Source organism: Hemitrygon akajei, chromosome 14 (assembly GCF_048418815.1).
Source record: "Hemitrygon akajei chromosome 14, sHemAka1.3, whole genome shotgun sequence".
Lineage (NCBI taxonomy): Eukaryota > Metazoa > Chordata > Chondrichthyes > Myliobatiformes > Dasyatidae > Hemitrygon > Hemitrygon akajei.
In genome coordinates this window covers 97,542,735-97,565,930 of record NC_133137.1, presented here as the reverse complement: position 1 = coordinate 97,565,930, position 23,196 = coordinate 97,542,735, and positions in this window count along the sequence as shown.

The window sequence follows — 23,196 nt, the reverse complement described above, 5'->3', positions numbered from 1 at the left end:
TGGAGTCAGGTGTAGCACTTCTTCTGTTTACAGAGATGAGTGCCCGGAGGGAGGTCCGTGGGGAGGGATGGGGGCGATGAATGGACAAGGGAGTCGTGTAGGGAGCGATCCCTGTGGAAAGCCGTGAGTTGGGGGGAGGGGAAGATGTGGTTGGTGGTGGGATCACGTAGGAGGTGGCGGAAGTTACGGAGGATTATACATTGGATCTGTAGGCTGGTAGGGTGATAGGTGAGGACCGAGGGACTCTATCCCTGGTGGGCTGGCGGGGGGATGAGGGCAGAGGTGCGTGAAATACGGGAGACGTGATGGAGGGTAGAGTTGATAATGGACGAAGGGAAGCCCCTTTCTTTAAAAAAGGAAGACATCTCCTTTGTCCTAGAATGAAAGGCCTCATCCTGAGAGCAGATGTGGCGGAGGTGGAGGAATTGAGAGAAAGGGATAGCATTTTTGCAGGAGACAGTCTGGGAGGAGGAATAGTTTAGGTAGCTGTGGGAGATAGTAGGTTTGGGAGATGGTTCGGGAGAATGCTGGGTTGAAGGTCTTTGGTGGTGGGAGCTGGAAGAAGACAGGGGCTTCGATGGCTGAAGATGCCATCCCTGTTGAACAAGGTGCTCTGTGCGGATGAATGGCTTCAAGAAGGAAGAACCAATAGTCCCATGGGAGACCCCGTATTCGAGATGGATTTCGAGCGCCGTTTGGAAGGTAGTGTGTGCTTTCACGCAGACCGAGGGTCCAACGTATGAGACAATTTCAAGATGAGATCCAATTTAAGTGCACATTTGACTGTTTAGGACTTCTGGGCCCTTTTTGATTTTTTTCTCTTTCATTTAATAAGTGTTTGCTTAAATTCACATTCTTAAATAAACTTCTTTTTAATTGTATGCAGTGTACAATCAGTTATTTCTTGCCGGGTGCAATAAAACACAGTATTCACTCCTGTACTCCCTGTGTCGCCACCCACAGCTCTAATCTGCTAATTAAATTTGCCGACGACACTACATTGATTGGCCTAATCTCAAACAATAACGAGGTGGCCTACAGCAGTGGTCCCTAACCACCGGGTTGCAAAGCATGTGCTACCGGGCCACAAGGAAACGATATGATTTGGCGATATGAAACAATATGAGTCAGCTGCATCTTTCCACATTCCCTGTCACGCCCACTGTTGAACCTGAATGCATGAGAGGTCATCAGTCGCCTAAACACAGTGATACCTTCGCGCCAGGAATCACTGGTTGGCCTCGAGTAACCGGCTGCCTCACGCGGCCAGCGCGAAGTGCCATTGCTACTGGCCTGGAGCGCAGACAGATGGGTGCCGCCTCTAAAAGCTATCTCGCTGCTATCTACTGAAAGTCATCCATCGAGCCAAACTTTTGTCGGCCGATAGACCCTACCTACCTACAAGGGGGGTGGGCGCGCATTCTGTCACACTTCTCCTCGCTCCCTGGACTGTGACCGCCACAGCCCCGGCATGGGACCTCCGGCCCTTACCTTGTCCTCTCACCCCACTCACTACCAGACGCACTTGCTCAAGGCGTCTGGCGGCGGGCGGGCGGGAGGTTGGAGTTTGGGGCCGGAGGCTGTCTAATGACGAAATGAAAACTGCTTCGGCACCTTAAGTCCAAGCACCCTGCGCTTAAAGACAAACCCATTGAGTTTATTGAGCAGAAAAAAACATGAGCAAATGGGACAGAGGCAAGTGCTGAGAGCCACGAAAACTAAATTGTGGAAAAGACTGGACATAAGGAACCCCCATTTGAATATCGCTCTCTCCCATCACTACTCATTGGGACCGTCTTGTTGCAGAGAAACAAGCCCAGGGCTCCCAGGGCTGATTCCGTGGGAGCCACTGATCATTCCCACTGGTGTGTTGCAATGATTTTATATGTTCATAGGAAGAAAATATGCGCTGTGTGTTTAATATTAAATTTGTTAGATAAACTCTTTTAGAAATGAAATTGAGTGTATTAGCCTCTTATAAGTGACTCATTGATGACTTATCACCTATATTAGGGTTGTGGTTAACACCCCCCACCATCAGCCGGTCCACAAGAATATTAATATTAAACTGGTCCACGGTGCAAAAAAGGTTGGTGACCCCTGGCCTACAGGGAAGGAGTAATCTCTCTGATACAGTGGTGTCAAGAAAACAACCACTCTCTCTCAATGTTGCAAAAACAAAGGAGCGGGTTGTGGATTACAGGAAGAATGCAGACGGGCTAACCCCTATTCACATCAATGGATCTGGGGTTGAGAGGGTAAACGGCTTTAAATTCCTCGGCATAAACATCACCGAGGACCTCATGTGGTCTGTACATACCGGCTGTGCGGTGAAAAAGGCACAACAGCACCTCTTTCACCTCAGACGGTTGAGGAAGTTTGGTATGGGCCGCCAAATCCTAAGAACTTACTACAGGGGCACAATTGAGAGCATCCTGACTGGCTGCATCACTGCCTAGTATGGGAAATGTTCCTCCCTGGACTCTGCAGATAGTGGTGCGGACAGCCCAGCACATCTGTAGTTGTGATTTAGGACATTTACAAAGACAGGCGTGAGAAAAGGGCTCGAAGAATCATTGTGGACCTGAGTCACCCCAAACACAATTGATTCCTGCTGCTACCATCCAGGAAACGGTACCACAACATAAAAGCTAGGACCAACAGGCTCCGGGACAGCTTCTTCCACCAGGCCATCAGACTGATTAACTCATGCTGTATTTCTATATTACATTGACTTATTATAACTTAATGACAGTAATTAAATTACTATGATTGCACATTGCATATTTAGACGGAGACGTAACGTAAAGATTTTTACTCCTCATTTATGTGAAGGATGCAAGAAATAAAGCCAATTAAATTCAAACTGGGATTGGTGTTGGCGGCACCAAAGTTGTATACACGCCATGTGTACAAAGCAGAGAGAGATGGGTTTATCGCCATGGATTCAAATGGCTGTTAGTGAGGGTCTAACAAGCTGGTTTTCCAGAGACGCTCAGTATAAAGGGGTTTCATTTGTGGGGGCTCGTCCCGGATTGAATTCGTTAGATACTGTGTGATTACCCTGATCGTGGATCAAGTGGCTTTGTGTTTAAGCTTGTGTTAAACTATAGTCCGGTAAAGTGATTAAAATATGTGATTATGGACGCTGCAGGGATTGGGTTTTGGTGCGATTCAAGGAGATTACTTGTACCTAATGCTTATGTTTTGAGCGGGCTAGATATCCACAACCCAGATGAACTGTTGCTTAGGATTTTAAATACTGTTGAAGTATTAGGTCGAGCTACGATCATGGAGCGGCAATTTGACCAAGTGGTGGGGAAAGACAGTAGTGTTAGTTCACACTAGTGCTGACCTAATGGGAATGGATCTCCTGGTACCATTGGATTACCCAGAAAGGCGGGGCTATGGGCCATCCATACTTTCAGAGAAGAGGGGAGTGTAGATGAGGGTGCTGAGTTTCCCATAGCTGAGGGCGGAGATGTTAAAGAAAATTTGCTGCCATTTCTGTGGAGTGAGGGGAAGGAGTCGTCTGATGTGAAATGTTTAATGGGTCCTTCCGCTGTTGATTTAAAATCTGAGCTCATTTCGGTTATTACATCACTGGTTGATAAATGCAGAAGTATATCTGTGGAGAACCAAAGTTATTGTAGGCTGGGAGTGTTCTCTGGAGTCAAACCCATACCCGGTGGGGAAGAAGAATGTGAGGCTTGAGCTGAGCAGACATCTCAGTTACTAGATGAATGGCAGTGCTCAGATAATATGAAAAATACTGAGACTGGTAGAGAGCTTAAAGGGGCCGGTGGCTGATACAGTGAAGTTCCTCAAAATAGAAAATCCATTTACCATGTCACCTAATTATCTGCAAGCTCTGGAAGATGCTTTGGCACTACTGGAAGGGCAGTCGATCTTAGGATGAGGTTTACACACACATTACAGGAAGAAGGAGATAAATTATCTGCCTACATTTTCAGGTTGGAGAAGCTGCTGCACTATTTGTGCCTCTAAGGGGTCATTCAACTGAGCAGACCGTCCAGTTCATCTGGCAAAACGCCTCATCGCCAAACCTCACCAACTGGCAGCAAGAGCCTGCCTGGCTGACGCCCGGGATGATCCCTCCTGTACGCCCGGGATGTTGTCTCCACACCCCACTGCCCATGGGAGGACTGCAGTGAGGAGGAGTCAGTGACCCACCTCTTTGCACACTGTGAGTTCGTGGAGAAGATGTGAAGGAGGATGAAAGGGACAGTCTCTCACTTCATCCCCAGCAGCTGCGTAACAGAGGACTCTCTGATCTATGGGCTGTTCCCAAGGATGCACACGGAGACCAACATCTGGTGCTGCTCGCAGATCATTGACTCAGTGAAAGACGCTCTTAGGTCGGCCCGAAACTTGATAGTCTACCACAAGTGAAATTCAAGAGATTAGATACACTAGAGAAATTTTAAGAGACTACTAGATAGGTATATGGAGGAATTTAAGGTGGGGGGTTATATGGGAGGCAGGGTTTAAGGGTCAACATAACATTGTGGGCCAAAGGGCCTGTACTGTGCTGTACTATTCTATGTTCTACGCTCACATGGAGATGTCCGTGGGCGAATGCTGTCAACTGGCACATTCTCAACTGCTGTGGGACGTACTGAAACTTGGTGCAGCCACAGCAAGAGCTCGATGGAGAAGTACCATAGTTTTGGGTTCTCCCGTGGGAGTGGGAGGGATCTGGTGGCAGGGAGCATACCCCTCAACAATGGTGTGTAAAGATGAACCAACACTGTGCCACCTCAGTGGCTGAACGTGTGGAAATGTATAGAAAGTAGTGGAAATGTCTGTAAAGGATTGACAGTCATTGAATGGCTTATTGTAAATAATTTTGTTTTTAAATAAAGTATATTTTGTTAATTAAAAAAGACTGTCTAAGAGAAATTACTTGAGGATGGAGCAGGTTGCGAAGGACGCAATGTGGTTGCTCCACATGTTCGAATGACCCACAAGATGCGCCCTCCTCCATCTTTTACCGAGTTACTCAGAGAGGAGGAACACATGATGGAGGAGCAGGAGGCCTCCGTCAGCGGGGTACAGTCTTCGGTAGTAGCCTCTCTGGCTGAACTTACCCCTGATGTCCCACAAACGGGGGTGTTACAGGGGTTCATGGCAGATTTGAGAGATGAGGTATCCCGGTTGATATCGGCAGGTACAGTTGCTGAGCATGAACAAGCCGATAGGGAGCTGGACCCACTGATGTAAGATACTGAGCAGAGAGCTGCTACCAAACAGGGTCCCTTAACCAGAGAAGTAACCGGTATTTTCTGTTACAACTGTGGAGAAGATGGACATCTGAAGCGGGAGTGTGAAGGACAGGAAATTGTTATTGTTTGCCCTTGCACTACCTGAATCCACTGCTGTAATGAAATGATTTAATGAATGGCATGCAAAACAATTTTATGTACCTCAGTGTATACATACGACAATAACTAAAAATTCTAATTCAAAATAAGCATTACTATCCATATGTAATAATACACCAGAGAAATGTGTAGAACTGGAGAACTGGAAAATGCTTCTAAATAATCATTTATTGGAAGAAGAAATATTGCATACATCTAGACAATTATAGACATATCAACTTTAACATCTTTGTTAAAAGCAATAGATGCAAATGGAAAATGTAAAGTCAGAGATTGCAGCAGAATAATTGGTGAGGCAATTACAGGAAAGTGGGAACAAAGGGGAGCCATTTGTTCCATGGGCTAAATGTTAGGATTACAGCTGTTCATAATTTACATGAACATGAATTTACACTCTGAAATAAAACAGGACACCGTTTCTAAATTTGTGGAGTTTTGAGGATAATCAATACAGCGGTCTACAACTTATTACTTAATATACATAAACGTGCAGAATGGACAAAATATTGTCAATGCATGGACTAAATACAGCAGATACATTTTGGTTGTGAAAGAAAGATCCTTTATTATTCGGTCAGTCCAAGTTGGAGGAAGCAAAGAGATATGTAGAAGAATAAAGAGACTTTGGTGGATATGCCCTCTTCTCATTGGTATGTACGGGCCCTTAAGATCTACCGAAAGGTACGTGACAGAAATTGGAGTCCCACCGAGGTCACTTGTCTCAGGGCAGTGGTAGTGTGGGGAATCCCGGTGACTAGGTTGCTGCCTGAGAGAAATTCTCTGTCATCATGAATGCCGAGAATTAAGTCTCATTTTGCTTTTAAGGATTGTCTCTCTCTGAATCGGACACCGAGTTTCTGTTTCGCCATGACCTCATGCCAGGGTGTCTCAGCTGGGGTTCCTCCAATCTACAGGGTTCCGCGAGGAGTTCGCTAGGGGTGCTTCGAAAGATCATGAGTTAAAAAAATAAACATTTTTTTAACTTCGTGCAATGTGCGATGTTAGCGCTCGCAGTGGTGGGCAATGATCGAGAAGCCCCGTTAGCAATCTCGTTAGAAGTCTCTCAGACCAGTGTGGCAGTGTGCAGTTGGACCATGTTTATTTGGTTGAGTCCTCCCCCTCCTGAATGACCTCCCCCAGTGTCCCTTTACACGCTTCCGACTGACTTATGGGTGCGAACAATCTCTGCCAGTGTAGTGGGAAATTCGAGGAGAATTTTCATTTTATAGACTGTCCAGTATGGCGATTTTTGAAGAGGAGGTGTGAGATGGAAGGGGAGGATTATAAGCCTAGGCCTACGGACAATTCTGATAGGTTAATGATGAATAATTACAACCTTCTGAGTCAATTCACTGCACTTGAGCAACAATGGACACAAGAAAGTCGGCCTTTACAATGAAAGCTACTTATCAATGTGTTTTACATGGTGATCTGAGTTGTCCTACTCCATTGTGCCTGGTCTGTGGCAAACAACTTACAAATGTAGCAATGGGTCCTGCAAAATTGAAAAGACACTTAACAACAAATCATGGCTATATGACATGTAAAAGTGCTAATTATTTAAACGGCTATTGGAATCTTAAAACAAATAGAGTAAAGCTTTTGTTAATAAAGTCAGTCAAAAGTTTCAGCAGCAGGTTACTTAGTAGCAGAACTTATTACCTAGGAAAGGAAAAGTCACACATGGGAAGGCAATGAACATTTTTCTGCAGTTTTCAACTTCTTACATACATGAACAAGATTTTTCTTGTTTCATAAGCATCAAGAGAAAGAATAGAAATCGTCTCATTTCAGCTGAAGGTGAAAAGTGTGTGTGCTTTATCTCAAGTCTGACTCAGAATTGAGTATTTGTGCAGCAAAACACAAGCACAGGTTTCAATGCTTGGCCTGGATTTGAACCTGATCATGTCACTAAGTAAGAAAATGTTTTTCAGTCTTGTATAAAATTGTGTCTTAGGCTATATATTTATTCATGTTGCTTTGGCTTATGGCTTTAGTATCTTGACTATTTAACATTGTCAATAAATGTTCATATTGCAAATAGCATTAATTAAAATCAATTTACAACCTTTATTTAAATTAAATCTACCAAGCCTACATTTAGAAAAATTAAATCTCTTTTTGGCCTAAGGAATTTATTTAACAGAAATGTATTATATTTGCTTCATAGGTTTTTTAAAATTTATGAAAAAGAAAGAATGAGATTAATTTCAAGAAAGATAAATTAAGCTGAACTACCTGTTTTATTTTTAGGAAAGGTTGGCTAAAAGTTCATTCTCTACTCAAAAGAGCATTGACAATTATTTTTGAATTATTATACATACATAAAACAAAATAAACTGTTGTACTTTAATGACTTACTGGGTCTAAGGATTTAACGAACCTTCAATATATCATAAATAAAGGCTTACCTTTCGGACTGGGTTCTCAGCATGCTTACAATAATCTCTCTCAGTTTCAAGGATGTTCTAACAACCAATCTCTGTATGTTATGGGCAGAAAGTAGACTGCATCTGGCATTTTGGAGGGAATTGATGAGACATGCAGGATTAACTTTGACTGATGTAATTTGCTTTCTGTGTGCTTGTATAAAAAGGCTGTGACTTGTTCTTTGGATGACTTGACGATCGCACCGTTAGTGAATCATTTCCCTTATTCATGAATAAAGGTATTCTCCAGTCACTTCGAAGTCCATGTCCAATTTATTAGTGACCAATTTTAATTGAATTTCCTCAGCAAATTAATTTCCTTAACAACTTGGCGACAAGGATGGGATCCCTATAGATATGGGATCCAAGTGAACTCCGACCTAGAAATTTGTTTACGCCTAATCAGCAGTAGACAATTTCTCTGACACTGTGAGTTATGTATTTGACAGTGATCCACTTTGAGTCTCTAGGGGAGACAAGACCAGCAGGGCAAGACTGGTGCTGATGAGGGGCCTGCCCGGCCAGTGAACATCTCTGAGCTCCTGGAGAGGGGCAATACAGTAGCTGGAAGACAAGGTGTGAGACCAGCAGGGAGTCCACTGACAAACAAGAGAAAATCTGCATTTGCTGGAAATCCAGGCAACACACACAAACTGCTGGAGGATCTCAGCAGGCCAGGCAGCATCTAGGTAAATAGTACAGAGGACGTTTTGGGCTGAGACCCTTCGGCAGTACTGGATGGTCCTCTGAACAGTTAAATTAAAGGACAACACAGGCATCGAAGACTGAGTTAAATTCTGGCAAGAAAATGGTAAGGGAATTGCATTGTGACATCAACATTTAATTGTAAACTAAGTAAATGTGATTACAGGTTGATGTAAAATAGATGCTGCCTGGACACCTGAGATCTTACAGCATTCTGTGTGTGTTGCTTGGATTTCCAGTGTCGGCAGATTTTTTCTTGTTCCATCTGTGTAAATCGCTAGAGAGAGAAATCACATACCTGCAATCTCCAGCTTCCAGCCAAACCTTGTCTGCCGGGGAGCCCGGAGGTACGAGAGGCTCACCCAGAACTTGCTTAGTCTTCTTTTACGGCTTTACCCCTTTCTCAGTATGTTTATTCGTCGGAGCCTTTGTCAGTGGATCAGCAGGCCTCTAAGCTATGTCTCTTCTCTTCAGTAGTACGCAGGTGGCTTTGGTGCATTTGCTTTCATTACTACTTGGGTAAGAAATGGGCAAATGGAGCCTAGATGCTCACCGAAGCTCCGTCTGTCAGAACAAGCGGGATCTCCCAGTGGCCACCCATCTTAATTCCACTTCCCATTTCCATTCCGATATGTCCATTCCTGGCCTGCTCCTCTGTCATGATAAGGTCACACTTAGGTCAAACTTCAGGTAATGCCTCCCCAACACCCCCTCCTCCATTTCCCATCCCCTTTTCCCGCTCTCACCTCATATCCTCTTGCCCACTCATCGCCTCCCTCTGGTGCTCCTTCCCCCTTATTTCTTTCTTCCATTGGTGTCTCTTTCACCAATCAACTTCCCAGCTCTTCACTTTATGCCTCACCATCCAGGTTTTACCTATTGGTGGTGATAGTTTACAATCACAATACAATCACCTTACCCTATTTTTTTCTGGAACTTATTTCGGTCTTCCATTACTGAAAATCCATGAATATGGATTTCTTGAACTTCTGGTAATAACCCCTTCCCCTCCTTCACCATTCCCCATTCCCTTTTCCAACTGACTGTTGGGGGGGTGGGGGTTGCGATAATAAAGTATTCACCACTTTACTATTTCTAAGTTCTCTCCAAACAATTTAGCTACCCAAATAATAATGTTCCTGTGAATGTTCTGTGGATATCATCAATACTAATGTCTGAAGCATTCATAATTGGGACAAGTGGAAGATGTTAGCAATGCCCTAGAGAGTTTGCTTTGGGAAAAAGAAACATAAAGATGATCCTTATTTCGAAGTAAAATTCCACTGGAAATCTGAAATTAAAATGTTGGAAGTACACTAGGTCACACAACATCTCCAGATGGAGACATTTGAGAGTATATATTGGACAAATATAGATTGGAACTTGAAAATGATAGAGATGAAACAAGATTTACATTGAAGAGAAAATAGGATCGAGAGCATGAGAGAGGAGTGAGGTATGGAGTGATGGAGAGGGGTGAAATAGGGTGATCAAAGTTGGTTAATAACCAGAGGTACATCCAGAGGAGGAGGGGATAGGAGAACTGAGATTTGTTTTCCCAAATATCAAGGGGTGTCCCATCGGAATCACCAACAGTTTGTCAGAACTAAGGTGTAAGCGTTTTAGAGAAGCAGCAGGTTCACGGAAAGTTGGCAAAAGTTTGATTGGAGAGTAGCTAAGCAGGTTTAATAAACCAAAGGCAGATCTCAGATTGCTGAGGGAAGAAGATTTAGAGACCATTTTACTGTGTAACTTCCTCCTTCTGTGGACAGGTCCATTGTTTCTTCTCCATGAGATTGATCATTTTAAATCATGTCATGTGGATTGTTGATAAAACTGGATTTTCCAGAAAACCTTCACGCAGGGAGGTGCTGTTGATGCAGGTCTTAAGGGTACCAGAATATTAATTTTGGTAACCTCTAAGGGCACTTTATGAAGGGACAAGCCCTTTGGCCAGGCTTTGGAGACATGTGCAGAATAGAATGAAGATTCTTCTGGTGAAGGTGGCACTGAGCTGTGGTCTCCATCAAAGTTTTGGGTCTAAATCAGTTGTTTGTGAATTTTGTAGGGATGGATTTTGGGTCAGAGAGGGGATTTAAGGATCAAGTTCAGCTTTAAGGATAGGGATGTGGTGGATCAGAGGTCTGCTCTTCATTTGAAGATCAGCAACATGGACAGATGATGAAAGTCATCCTGTTTAGCATTCCACACCTTGCTCAAAGTCCATCAATGTGAATATGGAGCAAAAGACATCTGGTGTCTAACCCTTCATCACTGCACACTTGAAGTCCATCAGTATGGACATGTTCCAAAGGACATCTATGGATATCAAGCTGCAAACACTGTGAACAAAGACTGGTCATTCTACAGATGCGTATCTGAGAGCATCCCGACAAGCTGCATCACTACTTGGTGTGGAAACTTTGCTGCAGCTAATATGAAGGCTCTAAAACCAGTGGTCAAAACTGAGCAACACATCATTGACACCAGCCTTCCACCATCAACAACATATTTACAGAAAAGTGCTTGAAAAAGGCCAGTAACATCATGAAGGATCCCATACACCCAGCTTGGACTGTTTGTCCCACTCCCATCAGGGAGGAGGCTATGCAGCGTTCATGCCAGGACCACCACATTCAAAAATAGTTACTTTCACCAAGAGTAAGGCTGATCATCACCTCCACCCACTAACTCCATCCCTACTGTATTGCTTTGTAACTCCAAATCATTAAGTTATTTCAAAAGAAGACAAGGAAGTCTGAAATTTGGGTGTAGCTTTGTGCTTACTTTAAGCGAGGTGCACATATCATGTGGTAATGTGATGATGTATGCAATTCACATAATTATACATATAACCCATAATGAATTATATAAACACACAAGAATGCTTTATCAACCAATATATATATATATATATTTACAGAAGATTACACAGACATTACTTAAATGTTAAATACACATCAATTACTTTATTATTTCCTATCTGACAGCTTATAAACTGCTTAGCTTCACTTTATGAATGTACAATCAATCTATGTATATAAGCTATCTTATATTTATATTTGCTTTTTTGTTATTTTTGTGTTATCTATCTTTTTTGAATGCTTCATCAGATCTGGAGTAATAATTATTTTGATCTCCTTTACGCTTGTGAACAGGAAATGACATTACGCAATTTTGAATCTTGGTGGCCCACCAGGTCAGCAAGACCATAGATCATAAGATACAGGAGCAGAATTAGGCCAATCAGCCCATCAAGTCCACTCCACCATTTCATTATTGCTGATCCTGGATCACATTCAACCCAATACACTTGCCCTCTCACGATATCTCATGAGTCCCCGACCAATCAGGAATCTATCAACTTCTGTTTTGAATATACCCACGGACTTGGCCTCCTCTGCAGGTTGTGGCAGAGCATTCCACAGATGTACCACTCTTTGGCTAAAAAAAATTCTCTATAGTTCTGTTCTAAAAGGTTGCCCAATTATGAGGCTGTTCCCTCCAGTTCTGGATACCCCCACCAGAGGAAACATCCTCTCCACATCTACCTTATCTAGTCCTTTCAATACTTGTTAGGTTTCAATGAGATCCACCCACATCCTTTTAAATTCCAGTGAGTACAGGCCCAAAGCTGCAAAATGCTCCTCATTTGTTAACCCCTTTGCTCTTGGAATCATTCTTATGAACATCCCCTGGACTCTGTTCAATGACAATACACCCTTTCTGAAATAAGGGTCCCAAAACTGTTGACAATACTCCAAGTGCGGCCTGAGTAGTGTCTTATAAAGCTTCAGCATTACCCCCTTGTTTTTATATTCTATTCCCCTTGAAATAAATGCTAACATTGCATTTGCCTTCATTTACCACAGACTCAACCTGTGAATTAACCTTCTGAGAGTCTTGCACGAGGGCTCCTAAATTCCTTTGCTCCTCTCATGTTTGAATTTTATTCCCATTTAGATAAGTCTATTGTTCCTTTTGTTATGAACTGTAACATTTTAGAAATCAACCAGCAGCAAGAGATTACACATTGAGTCTGGTTTTGATGTTTAAACCACTGTATTTATTAGGAACTACTTATAATGTAGTAACTTAAACCAAGATAAACAAAAGTTAACAGTGTTATGAGTATATATGTGTAAATATAGCTCCCAAACTATATTGAGCTTGGGGGAGGGAACAAAGCTTAGAATCTTGAGCTGGTAAAGTAGGGAAGTTCAGTAATCCACGAAATAAATGATGGGAGAGAGATACTTGTAATCCAGGTTGTAATGGAGAAAAATGTTAAATATGTAGTATTCCGCAGGTTCCATGCTGGAAACGAGATAACGGTCGCCGTAGATCTTGTCCACCTTATTGTTCCAAATCCACATACGAATTATCACAGAAAGTGACCTGTCACAGGAGTATTGGCTTCTAGTGGTTACCACACAACATACCCAGGCATGGACTACACAAGCGGACCCACAAGATATCCCAAAATCCACTCCTATGGTTATACAAAGTGATAGACACCCAAACAAACTTGCCCTGGCATTTCGTAGTTTCAAGTCCTGCAAAGAATGCAAGAGTAGCTGTTCCTTCTCTCTCTCTCTCTCTCTCTCTCTCTCTCTCTCTCTCTCTCTCTCTCTCTCTCTCTCTCTCTCTCTCTCTCTCTCTCTCTCTCTCTCTCTCCCTTCTCTCCCTCCCCCTCCCTCTCTCTCTCTTTCTTTCTGTATTTTAATCTAAACAGACCTCGACAACCTGTGACTGATGTCATAGTCCCCCCCTCACTTCCATGCTCTTAAAGCGACAATCCACAGTAAACAAAACCTGTAAACGAAATGGGTTCATAACACTTTTACCAAAATGCATTATCATACACTCTCTACATTTTGAGATCAAGACTAAGATGAATCCATTTTCAAACATCCTGCCCACCCAGGTAATGCTCTCTTCTTGCTGTTGCCATCAAGTAAAATGTACAAGTGCCTCAGAACTTATTGAACAACAGTTACTATCCCTCAACCATCAGTGTTGAAAGAAAGAAACACTCATCGATTGAGATGTTCCCACACCCAATGATCTCATTTACCTTGTTATTTCATGCTCTCATTTATTTATTGTTATTTATATTAGCATTTGCACAGTTTGATGTCTTCTATGTGCTTGCTCTTTCTTGACCCCGTTTGCAATTACTATTTTATAGATTTGCTGAGTATGCCTGCAGGAAAAAGTAACTCAGGGTTGTATGTGGTGACATATATGTACTCTAATAATAGTTTATACTTTGAACTTTGAATCTCTGGGAGATCATTAAAGTGTATGAATCACCAAGGTCTGGTGGGATCCTAATGGAAACTTTCTTGTTGAGTGCTATTGGAGAGGATTCTTGGGGTAGGATTTACTCACATGAGGAAGAACGTGGGTTAATTTAGAACAGTCAACAAGCTTAAGTAAATTATTTGAGGAAAGTGGATAAACAGGGAATGGAGGGATATGAATTGGTGGCAACAATTATTTTAATTTGGCATTATGCTGAGCAGCTGTACTGTTCTCAGTTATTTTCCACATCCAGACGCCCCCTGCTGGTTAACTACTGATAAACCAGCACAACTCAATAAACTGCACCTCTCCCCTTTGGTTTAAAATTCACTTAACTAGAGTACGGAGTTCATAACCACTCATGAAATATGAACATAACCATCACTTATTCCTGTACTGAAATAATCATGTCATCTGTTATGTTTTGTAATTTCAAAACATTAAACTCATTCAAAGAAATTCAAACCGTCTCAGCTGACGGGCCAAACCAGGTGAGGGTAGCCAACGAGTCTTCGACCCTCGGTGAGGTAGGGGATCTGTCAATCCCAGTGTGTGAAGGCAGGCCCAGCAAGCGTTTGTGGAGCGCTAAGAGCACGGCAAGACACTTAGATGTCCCTGTCATCCACTGCAGCAGGAGAAGTCTCCAGCCGTAATGATTGTCCGTGCCACTGGATCAAGGTCTCTTCTGCTGAGAGAGCGGGATTGCCCCTGTGCAACGGTTGTTCCACTTAAAACTCCATCATGCACAGGTTTCAAGTGTCTTCTTTGAATCCGAAGGACTACCAATCATTATAGAATGCTATATACTATAATATACTCAATATATGACATAATACAACCGTTATGTACAGGCATCCATAGCATAGTAAATTTCAAATTGTCCTATTCAATCTTAAAGATTTAAATGCTGTGGAGGATTTCTTGCTCTCTTGGGATAATGTCTTTCCTGACATGGGGGATCACTCTACTTGGCAGGTAGGACATGTAGCTGTAAAAACAATTCTCCGTTTCTGGGGCTTCTTCTGTGGTAGTTTTAGGAGTTGATTGTGAAAGTTCAGGAAATCATTCTGAGAGCTCTGGACACCTTTCTTCTCATTTTCTCTCTCTGGATCTACTTCAATCCTTTCCTTTTTCCATGTTCCTTTTCGCTTTCTCATTTACATTCTTTCTCTCCATCACTTTCCTCTTCTTTCTTCTTCTAGTTTGTTATTTTGATCTTGCGAAGGTGCATTTAGTTCATGGTAGTATTCTCTTTTTAATCCTTCCTTTGCTTCCTTTTCAAACTGATCTCTCCTTTAGGCTTCCACATCCACAACATCATCTGATGAACCCTCTGCTTTCGTGGCTCCATTGACTCCTTGCTTTTTGGCGTTCCATTCATCCAGCTGGGGTTTAGTCTTTTCATCTACTTTTACAAACAGCTTTTTGTCTCTCACTTGAAGTTCATTCAATAACCTTAATCCAAGCAGAGACCAAGACCATTACAAATGTGCTGTACTTCCTTTTGGGGCAGAGCCGCTGGCTGAAGAAGACAAGCGGCTGCCACATGCTAACAACCAGCTGTTTGTGTACAGCATCCACAGTGTAGTCTGAAGCATCAGGTGCATGGCAGAGTGGGTGCACCAGTAGTGTTGTGTGAGAAAGAGCTTCTGTTGTGTCATCAATTGCCCTGGTCACGTCGGCTGACCAGTCAAGTACTTGATTAGAGGTATTGCCCTTAAGCGTATTATACAGGGGGAGCATAAGTTCAGCAGCTTACATAATGAAGTGGTGATAGAAATTCACCTTACCTAAAAACTCGTAAGGATTTACATTAGTGCAGGACAGTGGGAAATCCATATAGTAGCTATTTTTGATGGGAGTTTCGCACCTTCTGCAGAAATGTAATGGCCAAGAAAGTCAATGGGTAAAAGCCCAAACCTGTAATTAGCAGGGTTAATAATCAACTGGTGTTGGCTTAAGCATTCGAAGAGTGTGCAGAGATGAGATGCGTGTTCAGATTTGGATTCTCCGACAACAGGTACGTCATCCAGGTAAACAAAAAGAAAGTCTAAGTCTTTCAATACAGAGACCATCAGCTGTTGGAAAGTCTGTGCTGCATTTTTCAGCCCAAACAGTACGTGCAGAAAGTGAAAGAGGCCAGATGGTGTTAACACAGCTGTTTTGGGAATGTCCTCCGAACACACAGGCACCTGTTGGTGGCCCCTAAATAAGATGGCTTCGGAAAAAATTAACTTTCCTGTTAAATGTGCCAAAAAGATGTGGCGTGAGTGGATAAAAATCAGGGGTGGTGACACCTCATTAAGGCATCAGCAATCCCCACATTAACGGCAATCACCATCAGACTCAGGGACCATATGGAGGGGAGAAGCCCAGGGGCTATTCAACCAGCGTACAATGTCGAGTCTTTCATGTGCAAACTCTGCCAGCTTCTCTGGGTCCAGTTTACACATGTATTCTTGGACTGGTGAGCCAGTTGTGGAAATGAGATTGTCAACCCCAAGTTTTGTGACTGTAGTGGAGGAAGTGAGCTTTGGTGAGGTTTGGGAATTCACCCAGCAGTTAAGTAAATGCACATCTGGTGATGCATACACTTGACAAAGTTGTCGTGGGGAACATACGGGGGGTGCAGGATAATGACCCGACGGCCCTGACATCGACATGCTGGCAGTTCTTAAGATTGACCAACAGTCTTTGGGCACAGAGGAAATTTGTACTGAGCAGAGGTCTAGCTACTTTATCCAGGACAGTCCCATGTGTAACATTGTCCACTGAAGCAGAGTGTCACCCATCATTTCCTATAAGTCTGTATCCTGCTGCCGTTATCAGCGTCCAGTGAGGTTTTGTCACCCTTTGTTTCTCATCAACAGGCGATGCAGGCAGCAAACTCACTTGAGCACTCATGTCACACAGGAAGCGTCGCCCCGAAAGGGTGTCAGTAATGAACGATAGATGTCCCTGGCAGCTGGAACCCATCGTGTTCACAGATCTCTGATGTCCTGATGCGGTGGCACTGTTGAAGCTACAAATGTCAATGTTTTGTTAAATCTCAGGTTAAGTAGCATAATGCAAATGATTCTCAGATAAAAGTTTTTTTTTTATTTTCACTTCTATAAGTATCAAATGTGATTAATCAGTTTCCCCTTAAATACCATTGAACTGTTCAATTTCTGCATAGCTTCATTTTACCTGACATTACCTTCATAATTTACTTGGGAAGAAATGGGATTCAGTGCATGAAACCAAAGGAGAAGATGGTCATTAAAATCACTTGGTTGGGCATGTGTGCATAGTGATTAAGGGGGTATATTAAGGGTATATTAATCAAAATTAAATCATTAGAAAGAGATGTCAAAAATGTTGAATTATTGTGGATAGAATGGAGGAATTGCCAAGGGTGAAAAGGCAATATTAAGGGTGAGGATATTCCTACAGTGGTTGTCTCCACATAGAGAAGCTGACAGTTAATTATGTAGAATAAGAACAGCTGAACCGTTGTTATATGAAGACTGGCAGACTCAGTGGATTAAACATCATCCACCACCTGTCTGGACCCACAATAACAGACATGATCTGTGGGTTCATGGTGCCTCACTGTTCACCCTCTGTGCAGTTCTATGGATGGGCAGCTTCAGTTGAAGTCCTGAGGGCTCAAACACAACCTCCATCAAGAAATGCCCCTGTACGGCGGTGTCAAACCAACAAATTTCAGGTCATTTCATAAGGTAAATGATCTTGTAGCATGATTACAGAATGACATGTATGACGTTGTTACAGATAAATCTCAGGAGCAGCAGACAGAATAGATCAGGCCGACTCAGAGAATTGTTTCATACTATGGGACTTTATTTCATGATATCAAAGAGAGCTTCCTTCCACCTAAGAGCAGTGTTACGGAGCTCTGCTTATCTTGCAGACCCACTTCATTATATAGGCACAGCATACGTAACAAAACACATTGAACAATAACATTGCTTCACTGTGAACATAGCACTAAATTTCTACAAACTGGATGACTTTGAACTTAACACTAGATTCTCAACAAACAGGAGCATGAGGTAAATATGGTGCCACATTGTTTTTATTTAGATTTTAGGAAGGACATTAGATGAATTCTAAGGTTTGCAAAGACTTTTAGCTGAACTCTAAGAGCATTCACAAGTGATTAGATTAAACCCTCCATATCCAAAGAGTCTCAAATTCTTCCACAGAAGTTGTAGGCATTGCTGAATCATGGCTTAAAGAAGATTACAGATGGGTTCATAATGTCCAAGGATGCACATTGTATCAAAAGGGGACACACATTGTATTGTGACGGGGTCCTAAATTACCCCTATGAACTGTGCTTTTGAAAAGAGAGAGGGAGTTGTTGTTCAACCCCGGACACCTTGTTATTAAGAGAAAGAGAGAGACTAAGACTGCTCGGAGATGGTGTTATGGTTTCTATGCAAGGATGTTTACATTTTTACAAGGACACTGTCAGCTTCTTTATTCTTACAGAGTGAAAAAGGAGGAACTGTTTGATGGACAGCTGGTGTTCAGCATGGTGAGATAAATAGGAGGTCCGCTGATAGACCTACAGACACATGGTTTTGGACATTGAATGAACTTTGATGTGCCCACAGAAAAGGTGGGTTTTGGAGGATTGATCAGGAGAATCGATCAGTGGCTCTCGTAGTGTGAAAAGGGTGTGAATGGTGGGGAGTTATTCGTGTGTCCAACCCTCACCTGGGTTAATAATTCCACCACAGAAGAGTGGTCCCCTTTGTGTTGGTCACAGTCTGTGAATTCCAGAGGATTTCAGAGGAGAATGGGATGATCGATGGCATCAGCTTACCTGAAGACTCAAAACTCTCCTTCTGTCTCTCCATCACTACTCCACTCAGTACCAGGAACTGAACTGAACTTCACTCATCATCGTAAGACTGTATCCATTTAATCCTAGGCTTGAAGAAGCTTGGTTTTACTATTTACACACACACACACACACACACACACACACACACACACACACACACACACACACACACACACACACACACAAAATCATTGCTAACCTGTTTGATATATCTGCATTTATATTACTGTATTGCGTAGTTACTAGTAAATAGCATTAGTTTATTGCAATTCCAGACTCCACGGTGTTTTCTATTTCTGCTGGTTCTTTAACCTGTCACAGGGTACATGACAGTGTCAAAAGGACTGGTAGGAAAGCAGAGGGGGTGGCATTGCTCTGATGGCAGAAAATGAAATTAAATCATTAGAAAGAGGTGTCAAAAGTGCTGAATTATTGTGGATAGAATGGAGGAAGTGGCAAGGGTGAATTGGCCTTGATGGGAGTTATATACAGACCCCCAAACATTAGTAAGGATGTGGTCTACAAATTTAAATGGGAGATAGAAAATCCATGTCAAAAGGGCAATTTTACAATCATCATGGGGGATTTCAAAATGAAGGATGATAAGGAAAATCCAGTTGTTGCTGGATTCCAGGAGTGGGAATTTCTGCAATGCCCAAAAAGGGCCTCTTAGAGCAACTCGTGGTTGAGCCCACTAGCAGCTGTTCTGGATTGATTAGAGAGCTTCAGGTAAAAGAACCCCTAAAGAAGCTAGTCAGAAGAGTCAGTGTTACAGAAGAGTAAAGGGAATTACAGAGGCATGAGAGAGCAGTTAGTCAGAATTGATTAGAAAAGAGGACTGCCAGTGGTGACGGCAGAGCAGCACTGTCTGGAATATTTGGAAGCATATGAGAATGCACAGGATATATACATCCCAAAGAGGAAGAAACATTCTGAAAGAAAGATGACAAAACTCAGACTAACAAGAGAAGACCAGGAAAGTCAAAGAGAGGACATATAACAGAGAAAAAAATTAGTTGGAAATTACAGGGTTGGGAAGCTTTTAAATACCAACTAAAGGCAACAGAGAAGTCATTAAGAAGGTCAAGATTGAATGCAAAGGTAAGCTAGCCAATAATATGATAGAAGATACCAAAAATTTCTTCAGGTACATAAAGTGTAACAGAGAGGCAAGAGTGGATATTGGGCAGCTGGAAAATAATGCCGGAGAGATAGTAATGGAGGACAATGAAATAGCTAATGAACTGAATAAGTATCTTGCATCAGTCTTCACTGTGGAAGACACCAGCTGTATGGTGGAATTTCCAGGTGCTATGAAGTGTGCGAAGTTAACATTACTAGGGAGAAGGTTCTTGGGAAACTGAAAGGTCTGTATCCTTTCAGCTGCTGCTGCTGTAAATGTTTACACTAACTCTCGTTATGTCTCAGGAACAGCACATGACTCTGGATAATTATGGAACAACATGGATTTCTCACCACTTCAGCAGCTCTGCTAGAACACAAAGAATTAACTAGGTAGCGATTTCTGAAAAAGAAAGTCTAATTCTTTCAATACAGAGACCATCAGCTGTTGGAAAGTCTATGCTGCATTTTTCAGCCCAAATAGTACGTGCAGAAAGTCAGAGAGGCCAAATGGTGTTATCACAGCTGTTTTGGGAAGGCCCTCCAAACACACAGGCACCTGATGGTGGCCCCTAAATGGGTGGACTTCGGAAAAAATTAAGTTTCTGGTTAAATGTGCCAAAAAGATGTGGTGTGTGTGTATAAAAATCAGGGGTGGTGACACCTCATTAAGGCATCAGCAATCCCCACATTAGCAGCAATCGCAATCAGACTCAGGGACAGCTGGGGAAAAGCTCAGAATCTATTCAACCAGCGTAAAATGTTGAGCCTTCCCTGTGCAAACTCTGCCTTTGCAGTTGCTAGCTTTTCTGTATCCAGTTTACACATGCATTCTTGGACTGGTGAGCCGGTTGTGGAAATGTGTTTCTCAACCCAAAGTTTTGTGACTATGGTTGAGAAAGTGAGCTTAGTGAGGTTTGGGAATTCACCCAGCAGTTGAGTAAGTGCATACCTGGTGATGCATGCGCTTGCTGTGTTGTGTTGGGGAGTTGTTGTGGGGAGCATACTGAGGGTGCAGAATAATGACCCAACGACCCTGAAATCCACATGCTGGTAGTTCTTAAGATTGACCAACAGTCTTTGGGCACACAGGAAATTTGTACTGAGCAGGTCTAGCTACTTTATCCAGGACAGTCCCATGTGTAATGTCACCCACTGAAGCAGTGTCCATGTCCCATAAGTCTGTATCATGCTGCCGTTACCAGTGTCCAGCGAAGTTTTGTCACCCTTTGCTTCTCATCAATAGACAATGCAGGCAGCTAACTCACTTGAGCACCCATTTCACACAGGAAGTGTCGCCCTGAAAGGGTGTCAGTAATTTATGATAGATGTCCCTGGCAGCTGGAACCCATCGTGTTCACAGATCTCTGATGTCCTGATGTGGTGGCACTGTTGAAGCTACAAAGCAGTTGGCACTTCCTAGTGTTTGTACAAAAATTTGCATGGTAAAAACACAGACGGGGCTTGTCTGTTTGGAGGCCTTGCTGACTGGTTTTATTCAGGCAAGGAATGGAGGAGGAATTACGCACCTCTGGATGGCTGAGTGTAGACTCTCCACAATTTTTACAAGCCTCCCTTGAGCCTCTCAAGGTTGCATTAGCGAGGACTATGCAAACTTGATCAGGCGTTTGCTGTATGAAAAGTTCTTTTAAATAAATCAAGGATGCTGATTTCCCAGGGCCGACAGTAAGTGGTCCATTAGCTTCAACAGCTTAGCATTCCTGAGACTGGGCAAGGAGAGCAACTGTTTGACATGTTCTGACTCCGATAGTTCAAAAGTCCGTAAATGGTAAAGTTTCAGCAATCGGTATTTATCATGTTCATGTGGGTGTTCAAGTAGACTCAGCACTCTCGGAGTTACGGAGTTGCTGAAATTACACCACCATATAGAAATATTTGGTGTTATTGGCAGAGGTTTCTTGCCACATGAATTGGGCCTCGGCTTGTACAAACCAAGTAACGGCATATTTCTCCCAAAGCTCTGGAAGCTTCACAGTATTGGCCAACATGTTCAAAATCTCTGGAATAGTCCAACAGCATCTGGGTCACCATCATAGATTTCACAAATGAAATGACTTCAGGCATTTCATGTTTAAGAAAAGCTATAACAATACAGTTAATGAACTCCAAAGCCAGAACGTGAAGTGCAGTAACTGAACTTTTAATGTGAACCCCAACTCAATGTTGGTGGTTGTTAATCATTTACATTTCCACCAATTACATTACCCTACATCCGTGTCATTGAGGGGAGCATCTAGGCAAAAGCAATCATAACATCAATATTGAAACGGGAAAGGGTTGCAAGAGGAAGTTGAAAAGGAAATGTACTCCAGGAAGTTGAGTTCAATGGTTGACGTTCAGAATGAGTTCTGTACATGTTATTTACTGCAAGATATCATAGGAACTGTTGAGATGTTTGATGTTCGTCATAGCTGACAGCAGTTCTTTATTCCAGACTATTTACTTCTCAGCTGCTCTGATGGGTTCAAACTTTTGTCTCTGGACTATTTGTCCAGGACTCTAAATGACTGGTTCAGTAACAACTGTTATCTTCTCATTGATAACAAACATGTCCATCATTATAGGGAGAACATTTCTAGTAACAACATTGTCATATGTCAATGTTTTGTTAAATCTCAGGTTAAGCAGCATAATGCAAATGATATTCAGGTAAAAGTTTTCTTAAGTTCACTTCTATGAGTATCAAATGTGATTAATCAGTTTGCCCTTAAATTACACTGAGCTGTTCAATTTCTGCATAGCTTCATTTAACCTGAAATCACCTTCATAAATTGCTTGGCAAGACATGGGATTCAGTGCATAAAATTGAAGGAGAGGATGGTCATTAAAATCACTTGGTTGGGCATGTGTGCAGAGTGATTAAGGGGGTTAATAGGTGAGGATATTCCTACAATGGTTGTCTCCAGATAGAGAGGCTGACAGTTAATTATGTAGAATAAGAACAGCTGAACTGTTGGGATATGAAGACTGGCAGACTCAGTGGATTAAACATCATCCACCACCTGTCTGGACCCACAATAACAGACATGATCTGTGGGTTCATGGTGCCTCACTGTTCACCCGCTGTGCAGTTCTATGGATGGGCAGCTTCAGTTGAAGTCCTGAGGGCTCAAACACAACCTCCATCAAGAAATGCCCCTGTACAGCGGTGTCAAACCAACAAATTTCAGGTCATTTCATAAGGTAAATGATCTTGTAGCATGATTACAGAATGACATGTATGACGTTGTTACAGATAAATCTCAGGAGCAGCAGACAGAATAGATCAGGCCGACTCAGAGAATCATATCAGACTATAGGACTTTATTTCATGATATCAGCTAAGAACGGTGTTTCGGAGCTCTGCTTA